Below are 15,195 nucleotides of genomic sequence, written 5' to 3'. Positions count from 1 at the left end.
GCTTTCAGGTGTGTGCGCGATGCTAAATGGATTGAAGATTTTTTACTTTCAATTACTTTACTTTCTGCAGAGGACATCTGCAATAGATCAGCGGCGCACGAGCGGCGGGGGGGACGGGACACGGAGCCCCAATGCAAGAAGCCTTAACGGAAATTGAGATCCGTGCTGTCGCTGGTTGAGGATAGCAATCATGCCACCACCTGCGTTGGAGCTGACCCACAGGATGGTCAGTTCAATACAATACTCGGTCTGTGTTGCAGTCATGTGATGTAACTAACTAACATTGGCCTCATGTAATGCAAGTTTATTGCATTGTACAGTTGGGCTCATGATTTACTGCAATGTTCAGAGCATGTAATACAATTTATATGTATATATGTATTATCTGTCTGCAGTATGTAATGCAGTAATGGTGGACATTTAAGTAAAGCTGTGCTATGTGACTGTACTCATGTCACCCTGTATATTTCAATACTGTATCCACATACTGGCGGAAAGCTACAGGACAAAACAAGCCTCATACAGCATTAAATATATAGGGCCCGAAATGCATCAAGATGCAAGGTCCGCCCACTTGTGGTATTCCCTCCTTGACCCCTCCCCTGGTGCCAAGCACTTTTAATTGTTATTTTGTACTTCCAGACTCGGAGGATTCAGACCAGACCTCTGCAGAGACACACACCCCCACCCCCCACCCTCCCCCCTCCCCCGACGACAGACCCACTGCCTCCACCTCTGGCATCACCCAGCCTTCTCCCGACTTCACCCCTGCCAGAGATGAGGAAGAGGAAGAGCAGCATCCTGGAGCCAGTGGAAGTTGAGGTGGGGGTGGAGACGGAGGAGGAGATAACAGTTACATTTGGGCCAGCTGGAACATCCTCCACCACCAACTCTCTATTCAGGGGATTCCCCCATGCCTCCTCGGATTCTGCGAGACCAAGCAGTGTGCAGCAAGGCACCCCTAGCGTTCTACAGCGACGGAGGTTGGTGCAGCAAAGGTCCGTTGCTGCAAGACAGATAGGGGCGTACCAGGACGTGGTGCGTTTGTCACAGGCCAGCGTCAACATTGGTCGAGAGCTGCTCAAGGCCATGGCTACGATAGCCGAAAACATCCCGGCTCTATCAGAACGCTAGTTGGAGGATATGTCGCGCCTGATCACCGCGATGGTGCAAACCGCAAACTGCCGACTCAGTCGATGCATGTGGCAATCGACAGGATCGGGAGATGGTGCAGTACCTCTCCGTGCCATAGTAGTTGGGTCGACAGCACCTGAGGGTGGGGAGCCGCCAGCAGCTTCCAGCCCTGAAGCCGTGCCTTCCGGATCACAAACTTCTTCTGAGGCCCTATTCATTGCGCCTGTAATGTCTTACCCCAACAGCAGCACTCTGGGTGCGGTGCTGCACACCGGTTTGGTACTACCACGGGGAGGTCCGGGCTCAGGGGCAGTGGGAAAGAGAAGGGCGGGAGTAAGTCCGAAGGATGGGAGTGTATGCGGTCGAGGTCGATGACAGCAAAGGGTGCTTTGTTGTATAGTCAATTGTTCATTGTTAATTTTAAATAGTTGAAGTTTGATTTTTTTAAAGTTTATTTAAAGTTGTTAAAGTTGTTAGTTTTTCTAAGTTTTTCAAAATTTTACAATTGTTGTATATTTTTTACGTTTTTACATAAACATTTCAATTGAATTTAAGCACTCTTGTACAGTGTCAAACTTTTGGGGTAAGAGTCATCAGGGTCCCACACACTGCACAAGAAAAGATGAAATGCAGTTCTCCACATTCAAGCAAAGCATTCATTTAAGAGCTGCTGACGTGACAATTTTGCAGTGGCATATGCTCTGCAAGCCCTCCACCGAGATGTTTGGGGGCGGGGGGGGGCACCATGAGTTCATCCCCCTCATTTTCCTCCTCCATGTCCTGCACACTCCCCTCAGGTGCTCCCGCAGTCCTGTGGCAATTCCTGTTCCCGCATAATTGCTAAATTATGCAACACGCAGCACACCATTGTGAACTGAACCATCAGGGTGGCATTGCAGCCTGCCTCCCGAGTGGTCCAAGCATTGAAAGCGCTGCTTCAACACTCCAATTGACTGATAATATTACACGTGGCTATATGGCCCTTATTATAGTCGCTGCTCGGCTTCAGTCCGATTGTTCCGCAGGGAGGTGGGGGGCGCAAGAGCCAGGTGGCAAGGCCGTACCCTTTGTCCCCCAGCATCCACCTTGTGGCTCAGAATTCAACAGGTCAGACACAATGCTCTCATGTACTTGGTTCGGTATTCACTGAGGAGGACACAAACAACCTTCCGGATATAAAAGGGGTCTGAGGGTCTAGTAAGGAGGAGGAACTGAGGGAAATCCTTATTAGTCGGGAAATTGTGTTGGGGAAATTGATGGGATTGAAGGCCGATAAATCCCCAGGGCCTGATGGACTGCATCCCAGAGTACTTAAGGAGGTGGCCTTGGAAATAGCGGATGCATTGACAGTCATTTTCCAACATTCCATTGACTCTGGATCAGTTCCTATCGAGTGGAGGGTAGCCAATGTAACCCCACTTTTTAAAAAAGGAGGGAGAGAAAACAGGGAATTATAGACAGCCTGACATCAGTAGTGGGTAAAATGATGGAATCAATTATTAAGGATGTCATAGCAGTGCATTTGGAAAGAGGTGATATGATAGGTCCAAGTCAGCATGGATTTGTGAAAGGGAAATCATGCTTGACAAATCTTCTGGAATTTTTTGAGGATGTTTCCAGTAGAGTGGACAAGGGAGAACCAGTTGATGTGGTATATTTGGACTTTCAGAAGGCTTTCGACAAGGTCCCACACAAGAGATTAATGTGCAAAGTTAAAGCACATGGGATTGGGGGTAGTGTGCTGACATTGATTGAGAACTGGTTGTCAGACAGGAAGCAAAGAGTAGGAGTAAATGGGGACTTTTCAGAATGGCAGGCAGTGACTAGTGAGGTACCACAAGGTTCTGTGCTGGGGCCCCAGCTGTTTACACTGTACATTAATGATTTAGACAAGGGGATTAAATGTAGTATCTCCAAATTTGCGGATGATACCAAGTTGGGTGGCAGTGTGAGCTGCGAGGAGGATGCTATGAGGCTGCAGAGCGACTTGGGATAGGTTAGGTGAGTGGGCAAATGCATGGCAGATGAAGTATAATGTGGATAAATGTGAGGTCATCCACTTTGGTGGTAAAAACAGAGAGACAGACTATTATCTGAATGGTGACAGATTAGGAAAAGGGGAGGTGCAACTAGACCTGGGTGTCATGGTACATCAGTCATTGAAGGCTGGCATGCAGGTACAGCAGGCGGTTAAGAAAGCAAATGGCATGTTGGCCTTCATAGCGAGGGGATTTGAATACAGGGGCAGGGAGGTGTTACTACAGTTGTACAGGGCCTTGGTGAGGCCACACCTGGAATATTGTGTACAGTTTTGGTCTCCTAACCTGAGGAAGGACATTCTTGCTATTGAGGGAGTGCAGCGAAGGTTCACCAGACTGATTCCCGGGATAGCGGGACTGACCTATCAAGAAACACTGGATCAACTGGGCTTGTATTCACTGGATTTCAGAAGATTGAGAGGGGACCTCATAGAAACGTTTAAAATTCTGACGGGGTTAGACAGGTTAGATGCAGGAAGAATGTTCCCAATGTTGGGGAAGTCCAGAACCAAGGGACACAGTCTAAGGATAAGGGGTAAGCCATTTAGGACCGAGATGAGGAGGAATTTCTTCACCCAGAGAGTGGTGAACCTGTGGAATTCTCTACCACAGAAAGTTGTTGAGGCCAATTCACTAAACATATTCAAAAAGGAGTTAGATGAAGTCCTTACTACTAGGGGAATCAAGGGGTATGGTGAGAAAGCAGGAATGGGGTACTGAAGTTGCATGTTCAGCCATGAACTCATTGAATGGCGGTGCAGGCTAGAAGGGCCGAATGGCCTACTCCTGCACCTATTTTCTATGTTTCTATGCACAATGTGCGCTTCATGGATGCTCCCTGGAAAGTAGGCATTCACTGCCATAATGCGTTGCATATGGTCGCAGACGAGCTATACGTTGAGGGAGTGGAATCCATTACAGTTTCGGTACACCTCCACCCCTTATAATGGTGCTCGCAGGGCAATATGGATTGAGTCAACTGCACCCGGCACCTTGGGGAAGTCTGCAATGCGTGCAAAACCCAAAGCCCTCTCACTCTGCCTCCCTGGTCATTGGGAAGTTTATAAATTCCAGTCGGCGTGCATACAGTGCTTCGGTTACCTGTGCAATGCAGCCATGAGTAGCGTGCTGAGAAATCTAGCACATGTCCCCAGCTGATACCTGAAAAGAGCCGCATGCATAAAAGGAAAGTGTCGCACCTTCACCTCGACAGAGTGCAGTAATGTTGGTGATACCGGGCTGCAGGTCTGCCTTAATGAGCTGGCAAATTTCATTGATCACCTCTTTTTGGAAGCACAGCCTTCGAAAGCACTGTTGATCAGTCAGGTCCGAGTATGAGCGCTTCTCCCTGAAAATCTTTTGGGGGTAAGGCCTTCTCATCAGTCTGTGACCTCCTCAATTACCCGAATAATTCTGCTCAATAAACCTTCTCCCATCTGGATCCTGCATTGGACAAGTAGTCAGCAATACAGGCTGCGATAGTACAGGCCCCATTCTTCTTAAATCTCCAGAATCTCCTCAAATAGCCCGAGATAAACTCAAATGATTTTTCAATAAAATGTAAACTCAAATGCCTTCTATCTTAAGTACCAATACAAGTACCTTTCCCACTGTAAAGTAACTGTTCACCTCTGAATATTGAGGTGCTGCTTTTGCTGACTGTTCCCGATTTCAAAATGGTGGTACCGACCACTAGAGTAAAACCATCTTCTCCAGGACAGTATGCAACTCCGGCAATATGTCGGTGGTATGTTATCAAACTTTCACTTTTTGGGCGGTTCTACATGGTGAACGGTATGCATATCACGCGCCGCCGGTATGTCAATGATGAATCTTCCGCCGAGCTGCACGTCAGCGGTAGGTACTCGTTTCTTGACGAAACTTGTATTTTTCGGCGCTAAGCGTATATAATATAGACACAATGGACCTGAAACTGCGGTCGGAAACTTCCCTCGGGCGAATGCCTCCAATCCACAAGAAAAGTACACACCTACCTGGTGCCTCCATATCTTCGGACTCTTGCAGTCCTGGCCCTGCAGGCCTACACCTGCCTAAAGGCCCACGTATACCAGGCTCGCATGCGATTTGCAAGCGCATGCACCAAGACCTTGCTCTGACAAGCCTGTGTGATAGCTGGTGTGCAACGGCCACGCCACATTAAAAAGAATTCACGCACAGGCACCTTTCAACCTTTAAAATGAAGATTGGGACCTGGAACGTCAGGACCCTCATGGACAACCTCAACGACAGACCGGAATGCCATACTGCTATCGTTGCCCAGGAGCTCAGACGTTCAGACATTGACATCGCTGCCCTAAGTGAGACCGACAGGCAGGGGAAGGCCACCTTAAGGAACAAGGTGGTGGTTACACCTTCTTCTGGAAAGGTAAACCAGAAGGCGGCCACCTCCATGGGGGTAGGCTTCGCTATAAAAAATGAACTAGTTGGTCGTCGCAGAGACTCTCCTTGTGGGATAAACGAACGCCTCATGACTCTTCAGCTCACCCTTGCCCCGAACCAGTGTGCCCCAACACTGGAAGCTACAGATGAATTCTATTTCAGCCTTGAACAATTCCTGTCCCGAGTCCCAATGGGCGACAAGCTGATCCTCCTTGGTGACTAACGCTAGAGTTGGAAAGGAAACAGACCTCTGGGGAGGTGTGACCGGCAGAGAAGGGCGCAACAGTACCCTCTTCCTGACAAAATGCTTAGAACATAGCCTTGTCATTACCAACACCTTGTTCTGTCAGAAAGACAATTACAAGGTTTCATGGCAACACCCTCGCTCTAAGCACTGGCATCTGCTCGACTACATCATCCGAGCGAGGGACCACAAGAACGCGAGCATCACCCGTACCATGACAGGAGCCAACGACTGCTGGAAGGACCACCACCTCATCCGCTCGGTCATCTCCATCAACGTAGCCCCAAAACAGCGACAACAACAGAAACAATGCTGCAGGAAAATCAATGCTGGAGCACTCAAAGATCCAGTTAAGAAAGCCCTATTCAGCCAGTGTCTCGCTTCACCATCATAGGCAGTCCCTTAGAATTAAGACTTGCTTCCACTCTAAAAATGAGTCCTTATGTGGCTGAACAGTCAAATACAAGAACCACAGTCCCCGTCACAGGTGGGAAGATAGTGGTTGAGAGAAAGGGTGGGTGGGATTGGTTTGCCGCACGTTCTTTCCGCCGCCTGCGCTTGATTTCTGCATGCTCTCGGTGACGAGACTCGAGGTGCTCGGCGCCCTCGTGGATGCATTTCCTCCACTGAGGGCAGTCTTTAGCTAAGGACTCCCAGGTGTCAGTGGATATGTCGCACTTTATCAGGGAGGCTTTGAGGGTGCCCTTGTAACGTTTCCTCTGCCCACCTTTGGCTCGTTACCAACCTGATGACTCCCAGTGACCCAGAAACGCAAAGTGTCCACAGCACCCGGTCTACCCTCAAGGCCTGCATACGTAGCACCTGTGAAGACGCGCTCGGTCACTTGACCAGGAAACACCAAGACAGATTCGACGAGAGCAACCAGGAGATCCAGGAGCTAACAAGCTGCAAGCACAAAGCATTCTTGAACTGGAAGCAGCAACACAATTAGAGAACAAGAAAGCAGCTCTACAGAAGTCTGAAGGCAGAGGTCCAACAAAAAACTCGCGACCTGAAGAACAGATGGTGGGTGGAGAAAGCTCAGGAGATCCAGCTACTAGCCGACAACCACGACGTGCAAAGATTCTTCAGCACAGTCAAGACGACCTACGGCCCAAGCACTGAAGGCTCTACCCCACTGCTGGACAAGAACAGAGGTGCACTCAAGGACAGAGAGGCAGCCAGTGCCCGCTAGAATGAGCACTTCACAGATCTCCTTAACCGAGACTCTGTCTTCGACACGAGTGTCCTCGACTCCATCCCGCAGCATGCTACCTGCCACCATCTCAACACAACCCCAGCAGGAGGTAGAAAAGGCCATCTGACAACTGAAGAACAAGGCCTCAGGAGCAGATGGAATTCCCAACCGAAGCCCTAAAACATGGCGGAGAAGCACTATTGGCACGTATACATGACCTCATTGCTCTTATCTGGAAGGAGGAGAGCATGCCAGGAGATCTGAGAGAAGCTCTAATCGTGATCATCTTCAAGAAAGGTGACAAGTCAGATTGCGGTCACTACAGAGGAGTTTCCCTACTGTCAGCCACAGGGAAAGTCATCGCAAGAATCCTCCTCAATCGCCTTCTCCGTGGCTGAAGAGCTCCTTCCGGAGACACAATGCGGATTCCGCCCATTGAGGGGCACAATGAACATGATCTTTACCACGCGGCAAACACAAGAGAAATGCAGGGATCAGCATCATCCCTTGTACATGATCTTGTTTGACCTCACAAAGGCCTTCGATACTGTCAACCGTGAGGGATTATGGAGCATCCTCCTCAAATCCGGCTGCCTTCAAAAGTTTGTCACCGTCCTCCGCCTGCTTCACAATGACATGCTGACTAACGGATCCACCACAGACCCAATTCACGTTCGATACAGGGTCAAGCAAGGCTGTGTCATCGCACCAACGCTCTGCCTTGCTGCAATGCCCCATCTCACCCGCAGCAAGCTCCCCGCTGGAGTGAAGCTAATCTACAGAACAAATGGGAAACTGTTCAACCTCCGTCGACTCCAGTCCAGATCCAAGGTCGTCCCATCCTCGGTCATTGAATTACAGTATGCAGATGACGCTTTAAACATTTAAAACAAAAATTTAATTTTTTGAAAAATAAATGTAAAAACATTTTTAAAAGGGCCAAAGATAACCTAAATAAATTTTAAAGATGTTTGAATGTTCAAATGATTTTAAAAAGTATATATATTTATTTTCATCTATACGCTGATAAAAGGCAGCCCTATGTCTGCTTTTACCAGACGCAAGGGTGCCGTTGGAATTTGCTGGGCACTTTCCTGCGCATGCGGATGATCTGCCAAGCTTAAACTTGACAGATCGCAAGTACCGGATTTTCGCACATGCGGAAACCCGGAACTTGTGCGGCACTTACGGCCGCGTAAAGTCCAGGACAATATTTTGATGGGGATAAAATAATTGTGAAAGCAAAGGAATAATTAAAACAAAGGTTTCCTGGTGGTTTCAAAATGAACAAATTGTATCTTAGATATCATGCAAGAGGAATTAATTGAAATGGTCCACTGCACCAACAGTCAGGGAGCGTTAGAGCACCCAATAAGCAAGCACTAATTGCCTGCAGACCAACATGTTAGCACACAGTTTTAATATTGTTTAGATTATACAAATCATCCTTTTTCATAAGTGCCTCATAAACCAGTCACATGTTTTCAAAGGGGGAAAAGCGAAGATTTGTGACCATCAAGTTAATACTAAAATAGGGTGTAATAATTACCACTAAATACAACTGAACTAAGACTTTGTTTAAACATGGCAGCTACTGTATTACAGCAAGAGCAGATACACAGGACCCTCACTAGGAAATAAAATGGTCCAATTGAGTTAAGGTGGTGGAGAAGCCAGTTACTTTCTACTTGGCAGCACTCTTGCCTTGGAGTCAGAAAGTTATGGGTTCAAGCCCCACTCTAGAGACGGGCACATAATCTGGGCTGACAATCAATCAGTACTAAGGGAGTGCTATACTGTTGGGAGGGATGTCTTGTGTTAAAATAGCATGTTACATGCATACATAGTATTATAGAATTTACAGCACAGGAACAGGCCATTCAGCCCAACTGGTTCATGTCAGCGTTTTATGCTCCACATGAGCCTCTTCCCATCCTACTTCACCCAACATCAACATATCCTAAAATTCCTTTCTCCCTACCTATTAAACGCATTTATGCTAGGCATCTCAACTACTCCTGGTAGCAAGTTCCACATTCTAACCAATCTCTGGATAACAAAGTTTCTCCTGAATTCCCTATTGGATTTATCAGTGACGATCTTATACTTATGGCACCTAGTTTTGGTCTCCCCACAAGTGGAAACATCTTCTCTACGTCTACCCTATCAAACCCTTTCATAATCTTAAAGACCTCTATCAGGTCTCCCCTCAAGACTATATGACTTTACTGTAGGTTCCAATTATAGCATAACGTTCGTTTCTGAGGTGATCCTTTCAGCTGGTCAATTCAGGACATCAGTCTCATCAATACTGAGCAAAGAACATCATCAGGGCCCTTTTTTTTGGATTGGGGGTGGAGCGGGGGAAGAGGAGGGGGGGGCAGATTACTGATTTTATGGCCCAATTAGAATTTAGGATGTTCAATTTCCATAATGAGTCACATAATATTGGCTGTTTCAGCATAGAAAGAAGCATTTGGCCCTGCCAGCGCCATCTCCACATCGGAGCTAGCTACCTTAATTGCATTGCCTTGTTGTTGCCTGGTCCTTTAATATTTCTCTTCAGGTAATTATCTAATCCCTTAATATTAGGTTAGTAACGTGACTTCAATAGGCTTGATCAGTACTACTTTCCATATATTCTAATAACCCTTTGCAATGAAAGTATTTCTTTCAAACACATCCTCTTTTATACTTCTAGTACTGATCCTAATTTTACTAGTGTTAGCTTAGCTCTGTTGGTGACACTTACGCCTGAGTCAGCAGGTTGTGGCTCAAGCCGAACTCCAGAGACTTGAGCACACAGTCTAGGCTGACATTTCAGTGCAATACTAAGGGAATGTTGCGCTGTACGGCCATCTTGCTGATGAAAAGTTAAAGAGGCCCAGTCTGCCCGCTCAGGTGTATATAAAGGTTCCTATTTCACTATTTGAAGAGCAGCATGAGAAAACTTCCGGTACCCTGATCAACATTTATCCCTCAATCAGCATTAAAATTGTTTCTGAAGAAAACCTTTGCTAGTGAGTATCAAGATGGCCTGATCCTGCCCTTCCAACATAAAGATTTGCATGAAGGTTGATAATACCCTCAGCAAACCAGATCAGGAAGAGAGAGAACAAAGAAAAAGAGAGAGGGAAGTCTGAGATGCCTGGAGCATTTAGGCTTCCAGTAAAGGGGCTTCAGAGCTCAAGGCAGAATCCATACTGCTCCCATTCTGACTGGCATGTGCTTCACTCGCATTTGTTGTGGTGAGTGTTGTCCTTAGTCACAGGGGAAGAATATATACTTACAGCAAAAATGTACCTTTTGTTTAGCAGCATTGAGCTCATACTCCAGTGGGTAACCCAGACACAGGCCTTGGCACGTAGGAATGGAGAGTTTGGTCATATTCTCATGGGTGAATGTGGGGGCATGACAGGAACATGTGTAACAGAGTGCCTTTCTGATTTCTTCAGGGACGGGTGGAATTTGAGAAGCATCCACCAGATGCCACACACTTCATATATTTTCAGGAGGTGCTCATCATCAGGGTATATTCCCATACCTCTCTCCATTCTTGTTTTGCTATTTGATGGCCTAAGTCTTATTCCCAGGCCCCCTTCAGACTTTGTTGCATTCATTTGGAGGCAAATGCAAAACAAAGGGTGGAGGTGTATTTGGGTCTGTTGCAATTTTGAAATTCACCAGAATTTTTTGTTTTTAAAAACAGGAAAGGCCAGTTGTCTCTTCATCCCGATTTGCTTGAAAGTAAATTTAACAAATATTCCAGTTCTGTGGCTCTGCATAGCCAGGGAGGGCGATTCTCACTTTAACAGAATTAATTTCCTAATTGCAGTAGCTTTGTCAAAATGTGTATGACTCGTGCAGCTGCATAATGTCAAAGCAAGCTTTCAAAATGTAATTTAATGCAGTCAGGACACCCTGGTTTAAACTTGTCTTGCTACATTCCAGTAACTATGCTGAAAGAATATTTGTTGGCCAGTATTACATTAGAAACTATTGCCAAAAAAGCAGATAGGTGGATAATAATGCCCAGTGGGGCAGGTCGAAACTGAAGTCTCTGAAGCATGCTCAGCACATTACTATAGATGTTTAACTCTCAATTGTACCCAAGTAAATAACCAAAACTAAAGCCATAATTCTGCACTCTGCAGTAATTTAAGCCCTCCGTTTTATCAGCTGTAAAATTAGTCTGTGCATCGGAAGAAAATATTGTCGAACTGGGGAAGTAATGAGAAAAAAAAGTTACTGTAGAACTGATTTTGTAACGCTCCTATGAAGTGTCTTGGGATGTTTTACTACATTAAAGGCACGATATAAACACAAGTTGTTGTTGATGGTGCACTCTAGGGACCTCTCCATCAGAGTGTAGAAACTTTCCAAGTATAATTTCTAATATGCTTGAAGCCGACCTTATGATCAGTGACATTTTTGTTTTGTTTGAACAGATCTTGTGCTTAAATGCCTGTCCATGAGATACTTGATATAATCACTTTTGCCTAAAATATTGTTCTATGATGCTACATATTGTAAATACATTTGACAAATCTTTTGAATAAATTTCTCCTATGGTACTGCATAAATATACTTTCCATCAACACCTATATACGAAATAAAAACAGAAAATGCTGGAAATACTCAGGTCAAGCAGCATTTGTGGAAAAACTGTGGTATGCCTTACGCTAAACATCAGTAAGACAAAGGTACTCCACCAGCTTGTCCTCACCGCACAGGACTGACCTCCCAGTCATCAAGATCCACGGCGCGGCCCTGGACAACGTGGACCACTTCCCTTATCTCGGAAGCCTCCCATCAACAAGAGCAGGCATTGACGACGAGATCCAACACTGCCTCTGGTGCGTCAGTGCAGCCTTCGGCCGCCTAAGAGTGTGTTTGAAGACCAGGCCCTCAAAACTGTCACCAAGCTCATGGTCTATAGTGATGTAGTAATACCCACCCTCCTGTATGGCTCAGAAACATGGACCATGTACAGCCTCAAGTCGCTGGAGAAATACCATCAACGTTGTCTCCGCAAGATCCTACAAATCCCCTGGTAGGACAGATGCACCAACGTTAGCATCCATGACCAGGCCAACATCCCCAGCATTGAAGCACTGACCACACTTGATCAGCTCTGCTGGGTAGGCCACATAGTCCGCATGGCAGACACGAGACTCCCAAAGCAAGCGCTCTACTCAGAATTCCTTCACGGCAAACGAGTCAAAGGTGGGCAGCGGAAACGTTACAAGAACACCCTCAAAGCCTTTCTGATAAAATGCAACATCCCCACTGATACCTGGGAGTCCCTGGCCAAAGACCACAACTCCCAAGTGGAGGAAATGCATCCGGGAGGGTGCTGAGCTCCCAGAGTCTCGTCGCCGAGAGCATGCAGAAATCAAGCGCAGGCAGCGGAAAGAGCGTACGGCAAACCAGCCTCACCCACCCCTTCCCTCAACGACTATCTGTCCCACCTGTGACAGAGACTGTGGTTCTCTTATTGGACTGTATAGCCACCTAAGAACTCATGTCCTCAATTCCGAGAGACTGCCTATGATGATGAATGAAATAAAAACAGAAAATGCTGTAAACACTCAGGTCAGGCAGCATCTGTGGAGAGACAAAGGGTTAAAGTTTCAGGTCGATGACCTTTCATCAGAACTGTTTCTCTCTCCACAGATGCTGCCTGACCCGAGTATTTCCAGCATTATCTGTCCTTATTTTAGATTTCCAGCATCCGCAGTATTTTGCTTTTGTATTGACACCTGTGGTCAGTGAGTTAACCAAATCCCTTCTGTTCTCAAATTTTAGTGGTGCATTGAATGGCATTAAAACTGGAGTATAGATTCAAGCATCAAAATGCTGGTTTCATGCTTGTGCAGTACTGTGTATCCACACATTTGCAGACAAAGGAGTCGAAAACCTAGCCACTTATCAAATTCTAACTTGAGAGAAACTTAGCTGCTCAAGGTTATACAACCCATCTGTCACCACCATGTACAATTGGCTGTGTGTGGAGGAACTGGCTACCATCTTTATAAATCAGTCCAGGTCCTCAAATAGGAGGTGGCATTTTTCATCCTGGTTTTACCCAGCTGATCAGTAATCTTCCATGCTAGCCATTTAAGGTTTTTTCAAAAGCAATTTGTGCAAACATGATTTTAAAGAAAATTAAAAATAAATCTCAACCTCTCCCTTAACAGAATACAAAATCTGAGCCTTGAATTCGGACGTTCAGAAGTTTCCACTCTGAATGATCAAATCTGGAGGTAGAGCAAATCAGTTAGGTCTGGGACAGAGGGATACTATATTTTTTTAATGCATATTCAGCCTGTTGCAATTAGATCAGAGCATGCAGTTTTAAAAATATGAGAAACTTAAAGCTGAGGAAATTAATATACTGTACACAATGTACCATTTCTAAACAGGTCTGTTGCATCGCAACAAATCAGCAGTCGAATTACAAAATGCAAGAAAATATTAATTGAATTATTACAAAAGCAACAAATTCGATCTGGACTCAACTGTAGAAGAAGGGTCATTTCCTAAGTTTTGAAGTCATAAGTTATCTTCAAAAGGCTTTTCATGAATTGCAGTTCTCCAAGTATTATAAATAACCGATGCAAAATCTAATCCAATCTCTTCAATTTGGTGTGAACTGAAATATTCAGGGCCATTGGTAATGGAATCAGGCAAAGCTATTTCTCTACATTTTGGCATAGACAAAGAAAAAAACACGGCAAGGTGTTTCCCATCCAGGAAAAATACAATATAGAATAAATTCTACAATCATAAAGGATGGACATACATACATTTACGGTGCAATACAATACCTTACATTTATATAGCACCATTAACGTAGAAAATCGTCACTAAGAGCTGCACAGAAGCATAATCGGACAAGAATCGACGCCAAGGAGGAGCTATTAGGAGGAGTGACTAAAAGCTCGGTCAAAAAAGGTAGGTTTTATAAGAGGAGAGGGGGGCGGAGAGGGAGGGGTTTAGGGAGGAAATTCCAGAGCTTCGGGCCTAGATGGCTGAAGGCATGACTGCCAATGGTGGGGCTAATGGAGTGTGGGAGGCATAGGAGGTTATAGTTAGAGGAACAGAGGCCTTAGACTGTTGTAGGAAGTTACAGAGATAGGGACAGGTGAGGCCATGGAGATTTAAACATAGAAACATAGAAAACAGGTGCAGGAGTAGGCCATTCGGCCCTTCGAGCCTGCACCACCATTCAATAAGATCATGGCTGATCATTTCCTCAGTACCCCTTTCCTGCTTTCTCTCCATACCCCTTGATCCCTTTAGCCATAAGGGCCATATCCAACTCCCTCTTGAATATATCCAATGAATTGGCATCAACACTACTCTGCGGCAGGGAATTCCACAGGTTAACAACTCTGAGTGAAGAAGTTTCTCCTCATCTCAGTCCTAAATCCCTTATCCTAAGACTGCGTCCCCTGGTTCTGGAATTCCCCATCATCAGGAACATTCTTCCCGCATCTTACCTGTCCAGTCGTGTCAGAATCTTGTAAGTTTCTATGAGATCCCCTCTCATCCTTCTAAACTCCAGTATATAAAGGCCCAGTTCATCTAGTCTCTCCTCATATGTCAGTCCCGTCATCCCGGAATGCAAAGACGAGAATGGTGGACTGAGAGCTAAAGTAGGTCAGCAAGCAAGCACAGGTGTGACGGGTGAGTAAGACTTGGTGCAGGTCTTTATCTGGCTAGCAGAGTTTTGGATGAGTTCAAGTTAATAGAGGGTGACGGATAGCATGCCATCCAGGAAAGCATTGGATTAGTCGAGTCCGTTGGTGACAAAAGCACGGATGAAGATTTCAATGGCAGATGAACTCGGACCATATTATGGTGGAAGTAGGCGATCTTGGAGATAGAGAGGATATGGGGTCAGGGAGGGAGATGGAGGCGGTCACTCGGGAACATAGTTTGTGGTGGGGGCCAAAGACAATGGCTTCAGACTTCCCAATATGTAATTGGAAGAAATTTCTGTTCATCACTGGATGTTGGACAAGCAGGCTAACAACAGAGACAGTGGAGAGATGAAGCTGTATGTCGTCAGTGTACATGTGGAACCTAACATTATGTCTTCAGATGGTGTCGCCAAGGGACAGTATGTAGGAGGAGGAATAGGAGGGGGCCAAGGATAAATTCTTGGGGCACTG

At 45.9% G+C, this 15,195-nt stretch overlaps 1 protein-coding gene across 6 annotated transcripts in view; it reads right to left on the bottom strand.

Moving 5' to 3' along the window:
- Positions 1–15,195, bottom strand: part of tab3 (TGF-beta activated kinase 1 (MAP3K7) binding protein 3) — a 152,834-nt gene that overhangs the window by 91,885 nt on the left and 45,754 nt on the right. The gene's annotated exons all lie outside the window — the stretch shown is intronic.

Source organism: Pristiophorus japonicus, chromosome 11 (genome assembly GCF_044704955.1).
Source record: "Pristiophorus japonicus isolate sPriJap1 chromosome 11, sPriJap1.hap1, whole genome shotgun sequence".
Lineage (NCBI taxonomy): Eukaryota > Metazoa > Chordata > Chondrichthyes > Pristiophoridae > Pristiophorus > Pristiophorus japonicus.
The sequence above is the reverse complement of the archived record's forward strand: the minus strand, read 5'-3'. Positions and strand labels throughout refer to the sequence as shown.